The sequence below is a fragment of the Eleutherodactylus coqui genome, chromosome 4, assembly GCF_035609145.1.
Source record: "Eleutherodactylus coqui strain aEleCoq1 chromosome 4, aEleCoq1.hap1, whole genome shotgun sequence".
Taxonomy (NCBI): domain Eukaryota; kingdom Metazoa; phylum Chordata; class Amphibia; order Anura; family Eleutherodactylidae; genus Eleutherodactylus; species Eleutherodactylus coqui.
In genome coordinates, this window is record NC_089840.1 from 276383988 (window position 1) to 276398022 (window position 14035).

The 14035-nt window shown below is 46.0% G+C and overlaps 1 pseudogene; it reads left to right on the top strand.

The window, feature by feature from the left end:
* The first annotated feature begins 530 nt into the window (after window positions 1-530).
* Window positions 531-14035, top strand: part of LOC136626713 (zinc finger protein 91-like) — a 105073-nt pseudogene continuing 91568 nt past the window's right edge.

Below are 14035 nucleotides of genomic sequence, written 5' to 3' on the forward strand. Positions count from 1 at the left end.
CGGTAAAAGTAGGCTTAATTTCAGTGCCCAGCCCCTGGACACCTCTGGTCGGTAACCCAAATTTCCCGCTGGGTGCGCAAGGCTACCCCTTCTGGGCAGGATAGGGATCCCCGTCCCAATTAGGCATGTCACTACAACGGGTGGAATTAAACCACTGGAAACACTGCTAGGATGGAGGGGGGGGGGCATTGGCTGGTGCATGGTTCCAATATCTATAGTTCATCCGCTCACAGGATCAGGTCTCGGAGGTCACGCGGCAGTCCACCCCTTTTGAGGAGATGTGCGCTTCGTCTCTTGAAAGGAAAGGTGAGATTTCCGCGGTCTATGGCATATTGGTAGCCGGGGATGCGCTAGACAGTGGGGTGAGATTTAAGAGAAGTTGGAAGAGGGAGCTGAACCAGCACCTTGAAGAAAGTGACTGGGTCCAGATCGTTTATCATGACTCATAAGATGTCCATATCAGGCAAACACCATGAACTGAACTACAAAATCCGAGATGTACCCCAATGTTGGTAGCAACTGCTGGAGGTGCCTGCATAGCCTAGGATCGATGCTGCACATCTGGTGGTCCTGCCCTCTGGTGTCCCCTCTGTGGAACGAGGTAAACACACTATATAACCCCCTTACCGCTGCAGAGGTCCCTTTTTCCCCAGAGATTGCCCTCCTCTCCGCTATTCCAAGCCCTATGGCCGCGATCAAGAAGGGGCTACTTAGGTTCTTTCTTCTAGCGGTGAGACAGGTGATATCGCAGTTGTGGAACACTACGACGACTCCTACACGTTTAATGTGGGTAAAGGCCATGGACGACATTAGGTATATGGAAGAACTGAAAGCTAGAGACGACACTACATTCGCCAGCCACTACGCTACATGGGCGACTTGGATAAATTTTCATCCCTCTGCGAAATTTGACTCCTGGTTGGTTAATAGTGTAATACCACCCAAAATACAATTAATCTGAGACACTACCTTAGATGGAGCTCACACTCGGGTCACCGCCGCGAGCTGACAAGCCCTACTCTTTCCCTCTTAGGGTCGTTAGTGGCTGTCACATTTTACTCAGTTCCTTCCTAACCTTTTTTCTAGCTCATTTCTTCATCTCTAGTGTCTTAACCCCTTTCATCTCTCTCTAATCACTCACGTAAAATAACGGCTCTTTTCATGTGTGATTTCTGTTCATCTCGCAACACACAGAAATCGTACTGAAAATCACCGGTGTGAATACACCCTTATTTATAGCCGTCTTTGAATCCCCTATAATCCAGAGATTTGGGGTGGTTTACATTGTCTTATCTTCTCTCCGATCAGGATCCTCAGCTGATATCTTCTATATCCGATAATATTCCTGATTGACCCGACAAGAATGGATAGGAAGAGGGACAAGACGGCGGAGGGTATATTCACCCTCACCCTAGAGATACTCTTCCAGCTTACAGGAGAGGTGAGAGATTCTGGGGATGACGTCACGTTCCATCATTCTCATCTATGTCAGTCTCTGGTCACATCTACGGCAGAGGATTTACTACCTGCCGATTCATCATAAATACCGGGAAAGTAATAGAGCCAGTTGTCCTGGTAGAATGACAGAAACCCAACAGATCTACTATAACGCAATTGGAGGTTGTTGGGGGTCATTATTGTCTGTCCTCAAACAGAACCAAAACTCTGATCATTTTGTTCTTCTGCTCCTGTAACTGAGTAGAACAACGGAGATGATGAACACAGATGTGAGGAGAATCTTAATAATTGTTGGCCATAACTGGAGACATGTAGGACTCCGGGAATGTCTGCAGTGATATTTATGGATGTATCTCCCCATAAACAGGATTACACGGTAGTGAAGAAGACTTCTAGTGATGGCTGTCAGACCCCGGTGTCTGATGGATGGAGAAGCCCCCTGAGCCCACTCATAGGGCCTCCACCTCACCCCCTGATACTGGAGGAGATCAATGAGCAGAAGATCCTAGAACTCACCAACAAGATGATTAAGCTGCTGACTGGAGAGGTGATGCTGCTGGGAATGCTGGGACATTATACAGTAACGCTATGGTGGTATAACATGTCTGGGTGATGACGGTATCATTGTGTTGTCAGGTTCCTATAAGGTGTCAGGATGTCACTGTCTATTTCTCCATGGAGGAGTGGGAGTATTTAGAAGGACACAAGGATCTGTACAAGGATGTCATGATGGCGGACCACCAGTCCCCTCCATCACCAGGTAATAGACAGGACTAAAGCCACACGGCCTTTATTATTTGTACTAACTCATATACCTGGCTTCTCCCGAGTGAATTTGGTACTAGTGTTTATCTGGTGTTCACACGGAAAATCTTATGGAGTCGTGGTTACTTTAGAGATACCAAGGAAAAAAATATGTTCACCACTTTGCATGGTTCTTTGCGTTACCCAGGAAACACCACGTGGAGGTAACCATGCAACGTTTCCTTTATATAAAATGACATCAGGAAGTGAGAGAATTAGATTACGTACATAAAATTTAGACGCTAATTCTTTTGCACTTAGAATTGAAAAATCGAGTTGGGACCCATTACCTTTTCCTATTTATGACATAATCAATGCCCGTGCCAAATTTCAAATTTCTATGACATCGGGAAGTGAGAGAATTAGATTATGTACATAAAATTTGGACGCTAAATTGTTTGCGCTAGAATTGAATAATCGAGTTGGAACCCATTAACTTTTCCTATTTATGACATAATCTATGCTTGTGCCAAATTTCAACTTTCTACGACATCGGGAAGTTGGAGGATTAGTGACAAGTCAGTCAGTCAGTCAGTCAGTCAGTCAGTCAGTGAGGGCTTTCGTCTTAATATATATATAGATGTAGAGAATGAATTCATTGGCTGTCTGTGTTTTCTGCAGGTAGATCCAGTAAGAGAACAGCAGCGGAGAAATGTTCCCGGCCTCTTCTTCCACAGAATGATCAGGTAGATGGAGAGAAGGTCTCATGAAATCTCCCCTCTGGTCTGTAGGACGGCTGGGAAGGTCTTGTGTTCAGTCTTATTATATGATTGATACCTGTGTAATGAGAAAGCTGGAGATGGCAGGATTACAGCCGACCGCAGACATTAGATCTCCGCATCTTATCACTATATTCTGGTTCTGGAGACTTCTGTTGGAATAAAGAAGCAACAGGTTGGAGTTATACAGGAGACCGGCAGCTATTTGGCCCAGATCACTACTGCTGTCTTTATACACACAGAGGCACCAGCAGCATAAAAAGACAGCACTCCTGCGGTCAGATCCCTCCATGCAAATGTATCAGCCACACACAGAACAGACCCAATCCGTACAGCACATCCAATTTGAAAGAGAGTGCGGCAGCATTCATAGGTGCAGAGAAAGTAGCTTGACAAAGATCCGATTGGGGATCGAAACGTCGCTGCAGTTTTTACCATGGGAGAATAAAAGTTTGCTATTTTCTCTGCACCCATGAATGCTGCTGCACTCTCTTTAAAAATTGGCACTACTGCTGTCATGTCATTCCGGCTCCTCATACTAATTAATGACCTTTTCTGGCCATATAAAACCTCCCACACGACTTCTCCAACTGTGTGATGACGTTTACAATATTTATTTCACAGCTTGTGAAACTGGAGGAAGATCCGATCCCTATTGATGCTCCAGAGACACATGTGAGGGGGGATCAGCCGTGTATGGAGGGGATCCCTACAGATGACCCCCCAGGTGAGACTACATGTAGAGAAGAGTCTGTGTTGTCGGGGTTTCTGCTGTATATTCCCTTATTCAGCCAAAAACAATCTTCGCATTGTTTTCATTATTCGCTACTCAAAGAATTAAGGGATCATTTGAATCACACGAAGAGTAAAACTTTCAGTCCGGCACATGGAGACTCCAAATAGCAGCTTTTAAAAAAATCTATATTAACCCCTTAAGGACGTAGCCCTTTTTTTTTCATTTTTGTTTTTTCATTCCCGTTATTTGCAATATACATCTTACAGCATTGTCTATTCATGTCAAACTGAGGTGCATTATTCGAATTTCTTCATGGCTTATGGAGATTCAACTTAAACTAATATATACTGCTCATCTGATCTTGTATTATGCAATAGATATCTCATGGTATCTTCGATATTGCCCTAAAAATGAGTTAGTATTAGTATCTAACGTTGCTTCTTAATTCTTATCTTATGAGAAACCAACAATGAAAAAGCATACCCTGTTTCCCCGAAAATAAGACGCGTCTTATATTAATTTTTGCTACCAAATATGCGCTACGTCTTATTTTCAGGGGGTGTCTTATTTCGCAGCGGCAAATCCGTCTGTGGCCAGTAATCCCTCAATTGGCCAGCTTTGTGGACGAAATTTCTCAGAAATCTCGTCCACACGGGACAGCAAATCTGTCACGGCAAAGCTGGGAGAAGCCGGTGTTGTGGTGCGGATTCACCGGCCTCAGAAACGGAAAAGCATGCGGCCAGGTCGCTTCAAAACAAGTGGCTGAGTGCCGTGGGTTTTGAAGCAGCGCTTTCCCGGCGGAAATCTCGCTGTTTATCGCTGTGGCCAAACTGCGAGATTTCCGCTGGAAATATGCTCTGTGAGAACCCAGCCTTAAGAATCACCCAGGTTGCCTGACTCACACACAGAGCCATAAAATAAGGGCTGTAAAGTAACGTACCTGTCTGCAGACAGAAGTTCCTGTACCACTTGTAAGTAGGGATGGTATTGCAGCTTCTGGCCACCAGGGGGAGCTCATCACAGCAGACATGTACAGCAGGAACAGAACGTACAGTATGGACTTTGCCAGCCAGCAAGGGGAGCTCACAACAGCACACTCGTACAGCACAGCAGGGACAGAATAACAGCAGACTGTCTGCAGATCTACCTATACATCTGGAGGTAGGGGACAGGCCTCTTGACTTGCCTGCACACTTTACTATGCCTTACTATCGGGGGTGCCTTATATTTGGAACTTCTGCAAATTTCAGGGGGTGTCTTATTTTCAGGGGGTGCCTTATTTTCGGGGAACACGGTAACAATACTTATAATCTAGTAGCCGACGACCACCCCGCCCCGGGTATAGACCAGGACGTGGTGTCCGTCAGGACCAGAAAAAACTTTGAATAAAATAATAAATCTAATCATGGGGGTAGGGAGGGGGGAGTAAAAGAGGGGGATATGAAAGAGATTTGGGGGGAGAGGAAGATGGTGGAAAAAGAGTGAGAAAGTAGAGAAGTAGAGAAAACCTTGTGGTGCCTCGGTGCGCCCACTAGTCCCAGAGCTCATTACTGAACGGGCAATTCATCCCTCTGAAGCCACCCGTCAAAGTCTGCTGACTTGCGAAAGGTCAGCCATGGTTCCCAGATCGCATGAAAAGCTGCGTATTTAATGTCATCTCCCGCTCTTAGCTCCTCCATATGGCTTATCTTGTCTAGATCTGTTACCCAATTCAATCTAGAGGGTGGGACCTGTGATCTCCACAGGCGGGGAATTGTGACCCTTGTTGCTAAAAGAAAGAATCGAAGAATTATTTTCTTGTTTATCCCTATTGGCCCCGGTAGGACAGACAGGAGAGCAATTTCGGGAGTGAGGACTAGAGAACCTCCGCTCAACACATTATGTAGTCCCTTGACTGCCTTCCAGAGAGGTGAAATCTGAGGGCATGACCACCAGATGTGTGTGAGTGTCCCAGTTTCCTTCAGGTATCTCCAACATAAGTCGGAAACTCCTGGGTAGAATCTGGCTAAACGTACCGGGGTGCGATACCATCGTGTGAGCAATTTATAGTTTAGTTCTTGATGGTTACCTGACACTGTCATCTTGTGCGTCAAGCACTGAGCCTTCGCCCAATTCTCCTCTGGCACGGCTCGCCCCAACTCCTTCTCCCAGGATTTCCTGAATCCTCCTCCGGTGTCCCGGCCCCCTCGGCGACCAGGTTGCCATAGACAGCGGAGACCTCACCCTTATTTTTCTGAGGTGCTTCACATAGCTCCTCAAAGGGGGTTGAGGGTAGTGTCAATTTGGTTGTCGGTCCCAAGATTCTTATGTAATGAGCAATCTGATGGTACTGGAACTACGCACCTGCCCACAGTCCCCCCTCTCCGTAAGTGCATTCATTCGCAAGATTCTGTCCTTATCCATGATGTCACGCACTCTAGGGCATTGCAGTCTCAGTCCCTCCAGCAGGGGTAATCCGGTGTCTCCCAGTGGGAAGTCCGGATTCCCTGTCAGGGGTATCCACGGCCCTGGTACCCTTACCAGTCCGGACATGATTGTGAAGCCATCCCAGATTTTCAGTATTGAGCACATTAAGGGGAATACCCTGATATCCCGTCTACCTAATCCTCCCTTTAGCCAGAATAGCCCTTTTATTTGTTTTGTTGTTCGTTCTAGTTCTACCCAATGTTCCGTAGGGTCTTTTCACGTCAGGTCGAATACTACTTTGCATATTGCAGTTCTATAGTATAGACGTAGGTCTGGGAGTCCCAATCGCCCTCTATCCTCCCGCTGTGTCAGCAGTTTATAGCTGAGATGTGGTCTAGATCCTTTCCATACATAACGGGTTGCTGCTTTTTGGAATCTAATAAAGTAGTCTTTGGGTATTTGTATGGGTAACGTTTGGAAATGATAGAGGAGTCTGGGTAGGGCGTTCATTTTGAGCGTATTAATTCTACCAAGAAAGAGAAGTTCAATGTTCTCCATTTATCTAGGTCTTTTGTAATGGATGTGAGAATAGGTTCAAAATTCAACCCATATAGTTTCCCCGTATCTGAGGATAGGACTACCCCCAGATATTTTATTTGGTCTTTTTGCCATTTTAGGGGGAACTTGGATGTTAGTTGTGTGATATCCTCTGCAGGGAGTGTGATGTTTAAAGGGGTTGTCCCGCGCCGAAACGTTTTTTTTGTTTTTTTTAACCCCCCCCCCCCCGTTCGGTGCGAGACAACCCCCGATGCAGGGGTTAAAAAAACAACCCGCATAGCGCTTACCTGAATCCCGGCGGTCCGGCGTCTTCATACTCACCTGCTGAAGATGGCCGCCGGGATCCTCTGTCTCCGTGGACCGCAGGGCTTCTGTGCGGTCCATTGCCGATTCCAGCCTCCTGATTGGCTGGAATCGGCACGTGACGGGGCGGAGCTACATGGAGCCGGCATTCTGCACGAGCGGCCCCATAGAAGACTGCAGAAGACCCGGACTGCGCAAGCGCGGCTAATTTGGCCATCGGAGGGCGAAAATTAGTCGGCTCCATGGGAACGAGGACGCTAGCAACGGAGCAGGTAAGTATAAAACTTTTTATAACTTCTGTATGGCTCATAATTAATGCACAATGTACATTACAAAGTGCATTATTATGGCCATACAGAAGTGTATAGACCCACTTGCTGCCGCGGGACAACCCCTTTAATATCTCTGATTTAGTCATATTGATTTTGAAATTGCTGACCCGGCTATATTTTTTAAATTCGTGCAAGATGGAGGGTAGGGACATTTTGGGATTTGTCATGTAAATCAACAGGTCGTCCGCAAATATAGCTACCTTGTGTTCGTTCCTAGTAGCTTTATAGCCCATTATTTCTTTGTTCTCCCTAATGGTGTTGGCTAGCGATTCCATTACCAATGCATACAGTGTTGGGGATAGGGGGCATCCCTGATGTGTTCCATTCTTTATGCTAATTGGTTGGAAAGCAAGCCATTCACCCTTATCTGAGCAGTGGGTTTGTTGTAAATGGCCATAATCCATTGCCTGCATCTGTTGCCTAATCCTATCTGTTTCTAAGAACGACCAGTTGACTCGGTCGAAAGCCTTTTCGGCGTCAACCGAGAACAAACATAGTGGTGTGTTTGCCTCCTTCGCCCGTTCTATCGGGGAGAGTGTCTTTATAGTGTTGTCCCTGGCTTCCCGTCCAGGGACAAACCCTACTTGATCTCTGTTAAGCATCTCCCGGGTCAATGGTCTTAGGCATGTAGCGATAACTTTCACGAAGATTATCGTATCGATAATATAAGGAGATCAGGCAATAGTGCTCGCACGCCATCGGGTCTTTACCAGGTTTGGGTAATACAGTGATGGTAGCCTGCATGGCTTGTGGAAGGAAGGAACATGTATCTGAGATTGCATGAATGTGGGTTTTGCTTTGTTGGTTTGCTCCACCCTGTCCAACCGGGAGATCAAGTTTGACAGTCTACCCGTCCAATCCCTCTTAAGGCGTGTCCCATGAGAGATGAAGACCCCCCCTCAGTACACACTTGAAGGCTTCCCTCTGTAGTGTTGGAGGTGTTGTGTCCGTACTATGTATATCTATGAAGGTCTCAATGGTCTGTCTGACCTCCTGTAGACAACACGAGTTGCTCAAAAGGTTGTTGTTTAAACTCCAGGAGTTCAGGCCCCCTCTTTTCCCCTGCCCCAGGAGTGCCCCATAGACAGGTGCGTGGTCCGACCATATGAAACTGCCCATAGAACACTTGGGGTCTAGGTCCAGGAGATCATGTGAATTAAAAATTTAATCAAGCCTCCCATAGCTGTTGTGGGCCACTGAGTGGTGGCTGTTGTCCTTAACCCCCGAGTGGAGAATCCTCCGGAGGTCAACGAGTCTCAGCTCCGCCAACTGTCTCCGCAGTCTACTCAAGGCCGCCAAGGAAGGTCCAGACCTACCCGGAGATGAATCCAGCTCCGGGTCCAAGCCGAGGTTGAGTTCCCCACTGAGTACGATCCTTGAGCGAGAAGCGAACCGCGCCAGTTCTCCCAGAATACGGCAGCCAAACGAGACCTGTCCAGAATGTGGAGAGTAAACATTGGCTATTGTTAATATACGTCCTCCCAGATCAAGCTTTAGAAAAATAAGTCTCCCATCACTGTCTGCTTTTGAGGCCAATACTCTATGCGGGAGGGTCTTATGTATTGTGCTCGATGCTCCGCAAATTCTCTTTTCAGGGTGTGCACTATGATACCAACTAAAATAATATCTATTACTTCCTTTTGGGACTTGACCTGCTTTATAGTCTGTTCCCTGGAAGAAGGCTATCATGACCTGTTTCTTGTGCATATGTGCCAGGATCTGGCCCCGTTTAGCTGGTGCATTCATTCCCCTGGCATTATATGAACAGAAAGTCAAACTAGCCATGGTGTAGTATCTTTGGTTGGGTGGGTAGCTCCGGGGGTGGGCCGCATCAGAGGCATTAGTAAGGCATAGGTCCAAGAACGAAAAGAGGTAAAGGGGGGGTGAAGTAGAGGTGGGTGACAGAAAACCGTTGTTCTGTCGATTGGAATCCGAATCTCCAATCTAGCAGAGTGGGAAACCAACCTAGGGTTGGGCAGACGATACAAAAGCATCGTCCATCCCGTGGGGTGAAGAGACCAGGCAGTAGAGAGAACCCCCTCCCACCAAACAGTAAATTGTTGATATGCTTATGTAAATTACGTTTTGCATAAACTACAACACTTGGGGTTTTCTTCTGCTCTTGGGTTTTTTTTGCCTTCCTCTGGATCAACAAAAAAGGAAGCTAGACCGGCTGGACTAGATGGACATTGTCTTCATTCAGCCTTACGAACTATGTTATGTTACTATGTTACTTATCCAACCTTAATGCAGTTTGAAAATCTTTGAGAAACTATGCTACTATCCCAGGTAGCCCCCCTACCTCCAGCCAAAGAGTTCCGCCCGTGGGGCCTAGCAATATTCGGTGGTTAGAGTCAATTTTGTGTTTCTTGCATATTGCTATGGCTTAAGTCCATAACTCTTCCATCGCCAGGGCAACACTTATGCCATACGATCAGCGCTTTGCCCTGCTGTTGGTCTCAGAAGGCCTGGATTTGTGGTATCTAACCTCTTGCCTGGCTCTCTTGGGGCCCCAATAGGTAGAGCCAGAACGTATGGCCAATCTGGGATCGCCACCATAGGTAACTCTAGTGTTCCCAGAAACCCTGGTAGATCTGCTGGTGATTTAAAGGAAGCCGTTTTCCTGTTTCTTGTTGATGTGAGTTGAAACGGGTACCCCCATCTATAAAAAATATGGTTTGCTTTCAGTTCATCCAAGATCGGTCGCACTGCCCTACATAGTTGCAGCGTACGTTGTGCCAGATCTGGGAACACTTGTATGGGGGTTCCGTTGTGTGTTATTGTGTCCTTTTTGCGGGCTTTTTTCATTATGGCTTTGTTATCCTTGAAGTAGTGGATACGGCAGACCACATCTCGCAGTCTATTTGGGTTGTCTGGTTTAGGGCCTAGAGTCCTATGTATACGGTCAATCTCAACCGGGCTCTCAGGTCCCCTTTGTAGCAGTGAGCCGAAAAAGTACCAGGCCCAGTCCTCTAATTGCATCGGCATGATCTCTTCTGATAAACCCCTCAGGCGCAGGTTGTTTTGCCTGTGACGGTTCTCAATATCATTAATGTGGGTCAAAATGTCCGCCATCTGTAAAGCTTTTGCATTGATCGCTTGGCTATGGGCGTGTAGTGTAGAAAGAACCTTCTCATGTGACTCTTCCACTGAGCTTAGCCGATTGCCCACTTGTTTGACCTCATGTTGCAGCATGGACAGAGCTTGTTTATGGGAGGCCTCCAACCTCTGGAAATCGCTTTTGGTTGGAATTGCATGCAAATGATCCCTCCAGTCCCACTCATCCTCTGACGAGGGGTCTCGGATCTGTGGATTGAGTCTGGGAGTTTTAGGCCTGGCCGCAATGATGGTGCTCCTGCGGGATTTTTGTGTGGGGTTGCGTCTCCCCTCTTGCGAACTACCGCTGCCAGCTTCAGTATCTACTGGACTGGGGCCCTGGTTGTCGCCCATTTTGCCTCTTGGGGGTCTGGGGTGATCACAGTCCCTTTCTGGGGAGGGCTGGGAGGACGGGGCTCTATGTGTAAGGGAGTTTCCCCCCTTATACTGAGGTTTCAAGCCCTGTGGTATGCTGTGGGGGGCCACCTGGGAGATGAGGATTCTGCAGCCTCATGGCACTTTTCTGTCCTGCCGGCCTCCGGAGCTCCTGCCTCCTCCGCTGCCCTGTGTTCTTCTCCCCCGCTGTTGGCAGAATTCAGCGCCGCGCACACATGTTCCGTCACCATCTTAGATGGGGGAGCCACTGCTCCGGAAGTAGCGCTGGATTGTCGGCGGGTCCTCATCAGCGGCGTCCGGCATCTTCCCGGTGCATCTCCTCTTCACCATCTTGTCTCCTGGGGTTTCTCTCGGCTCTCGGTCTGCGGTGGGGTAAGTTTGCCGGTGATAGCAGCGGGAGCCTGGGCAGCGTGCGTCCTACTCCTGCATAGTCAGGCTCCGCCCCTGTAACTATTATTTATCCCTGACATGTATGTCTGAGGGCTTGCTGTTTGCAAGATGAGTCGTAGTTTTCAGTGGTATTATTTAATGTATCATATAATGTACTGAAAAACTTTTTACAAATTGTAAGTGGAGTGAAATGGGAAAAAAATGAAATTCGGTCATCTTTGAGTGTGTCTTGTTTCTACGGCGTACAAACTGCAACAAAAATGACAAGATCTTATTTTCTGTGGGTCAGTACGATTACTGCAATGCCAACTAATATCGTTTTTTTGTATTCTTTTTATTTTTTCAAAGATATTTAATTTTTATATGTTATTTTCTCTTCCCATCTTCTGACTGCCATAACCTTTGTATTTTTCCGTCGACATTATTGTGCAAAGCTCATTTTGTGGAGACGTCCTGGAGTTGCTGTTAGGAACATTTTAGAATACATACGACTTATTGATTGCTTTTTGTTACATTTTTTCTTGGAGACGGGGCGACCGAAGAAGAGAAATTCTATTTATTTTTTCTGATGACATTCGTTGTACAAGATAGATAATGTGTTACATTGAAAGGTCGGCCTTTTATGGACGCAGCGAAACCAAATATGTATTTTTGTTGTATTATTTAGATTATTTTATTATAAATGTGGCAAAAGGGGTGTTTTTTAAAAACTTTTATTACTTTTTATTTATTTTAATAATTAGTAACATTTTTAAAACTTATTCTTACTATTTTTTTAGTCCCCATAAGGAACATGAACTTGCGTTGCTTTTAAAAATCTCTAAGTGGGTGAAGTGGGAAGAGGACCACAGCTGCACCACTTTGGGGTGGGGGGTCATTTCTGCGGTTTTCATGGTGCAGTAAAAATTATATTCTGTCTTTATTCTGAGGGTCAGTACGAGTACAGGGATACTAAATTCATACAGCTCTTTTATATGTAGTAATGCTTAAAAATTAAATACCTTTCTTAGAAAAAATGTCTAACGCTATATTTTATCCACATTATTTTTGTTTTATTTTTCCAGTGATAGGACTGTGTGACGGCTCGCTTTTTCAAGGGTGAACTATAGTTTGCGATGCTAACATTTTGGGGAACATACAACTTTTTGATAGCTTTTCATTCAATTTTTTTCTTGGAGTGACCAAAAATAATGCAATTCCTCCACTGCCTGTTGTTTCATTTCTGACGGAGACCTTAGTAGACCTTTATGGATGTAGTGATACCAATTTGTAGATTTTTTTATTTTACGTTAGATTTTTATAATGCTAATAAAAAAAAACAACTTTATTTCTCGACCATTGCATTGGGAGACACAGCTGAAGACCATGGGTATAGCTACTGCCACTAGGAGGTGGACACTAAGCAACAAAAAAGTGTTACCTCTTCCTACAAGCTACACACCTCCTGCAGAAACCAGCTAATCAGTTTTAGCTTAGAGTCTCGGAGCTCTACTGTCTATGGCGGTTAGGTGAGTATTCACTCCACTGAGGTAAGTATTCTCTCCTCCCTTTCTTTCTTCCCCTTTCTTCTTACCACCGGCACTTAAACCACCTTTCTTCACTTCACTTCCAACCCCCCACCCACCGAGACCTCTCTACCTATACCAAGCCCCCTAGCAGATGTTGCTTGGCGCGGCATATTCCTGGGTTGTATGAAGACTTCCCTATGGGAGACAGTTCAATTTTCTCCTCTTTTGTAGGCCTCCTTACAGCTTGGGAAACCGCTGCGGTGGTTTCGCTGGAGGGAAGCGATGTCTCATGTGGCTACAGCCCATGGGGATGCTGCAGGACTGCTTCTCCTTTGTCCTTATCCCAGGTGGCGCTGATTTTCATCACCCATTCTTGACTAGCCAATATTATTTCTGAAGCTACTGGTGGTAAGAGTTCTCATCTACCACAAAACAAAGCCAGCCGTGGGTGGTTCTGCACAGAAGAAAAGGCTTCAGTTTTGTTTCTTTTGCTGCTCCAGGCCCCGGACCTTGGATAACAAAAAATCCCTGCTGTTCTACAGACCGCGCTCGTCCTGGTGTCCCTGACCACTATACTCCACGTCCGCCTATACTAAATCTTCTGTGTGTATGGCTGTCCCCAACCAAGGCATTCAGAGTGAAGGGATGACTTTTCCTATTCAGGGAGACCTAAGTCACCCAAGTCTCAGACATCTGGGTTCAGGAGGTCATCTCTTTGAGCTATGCCATATAGTTTTCGCCCAACACCAAGATTGCTTCTTCAGTTCCAGAATTCCAGTCTAACTTTCATTGTCCAATGCTTTGACTAATGCGATACACACTCTCTCCTCTAAGTGTGTAATTATTCCCGTTTCCCCTTTAGAGCAGTGCAGGGGGTTCTATTCCAATCTCTTCATGTTACCCAAGGAGGACGGCACTGTCCGACCCGTTCTGCATCTGAAGAGGTTAAATCAATATGTCAAGGTTCAACAGTTCCGCATGTAAACATGGGAGTTTCTGTCATCCATCGACATTAAGCAATTCACCCAGTGATCAGTGGGTGGTTTACAGAAAAATAGAGGATGAATTTATTTGGATGAGGAGTTTGCAGGCACCAGCGAGCCTCTAGGTTCGCTTTCAAAGTAAGCATGGAAGCATATGGGGGCTTTATATCTCTATGTTCAATGCTTGAAAAGGAGGTGAATCTGTTTATAAGCCTTCTAAAACACATTTCACTTCTCTGCCATTTTTGTCATTTTTGTGCTGTTTATCCTGTGCAAACAATGAAAACTGGAGGTGTTTGTATTCTCCCAGGAAATCGGAATGATGTGTGATACTTTCTTCTAAAAG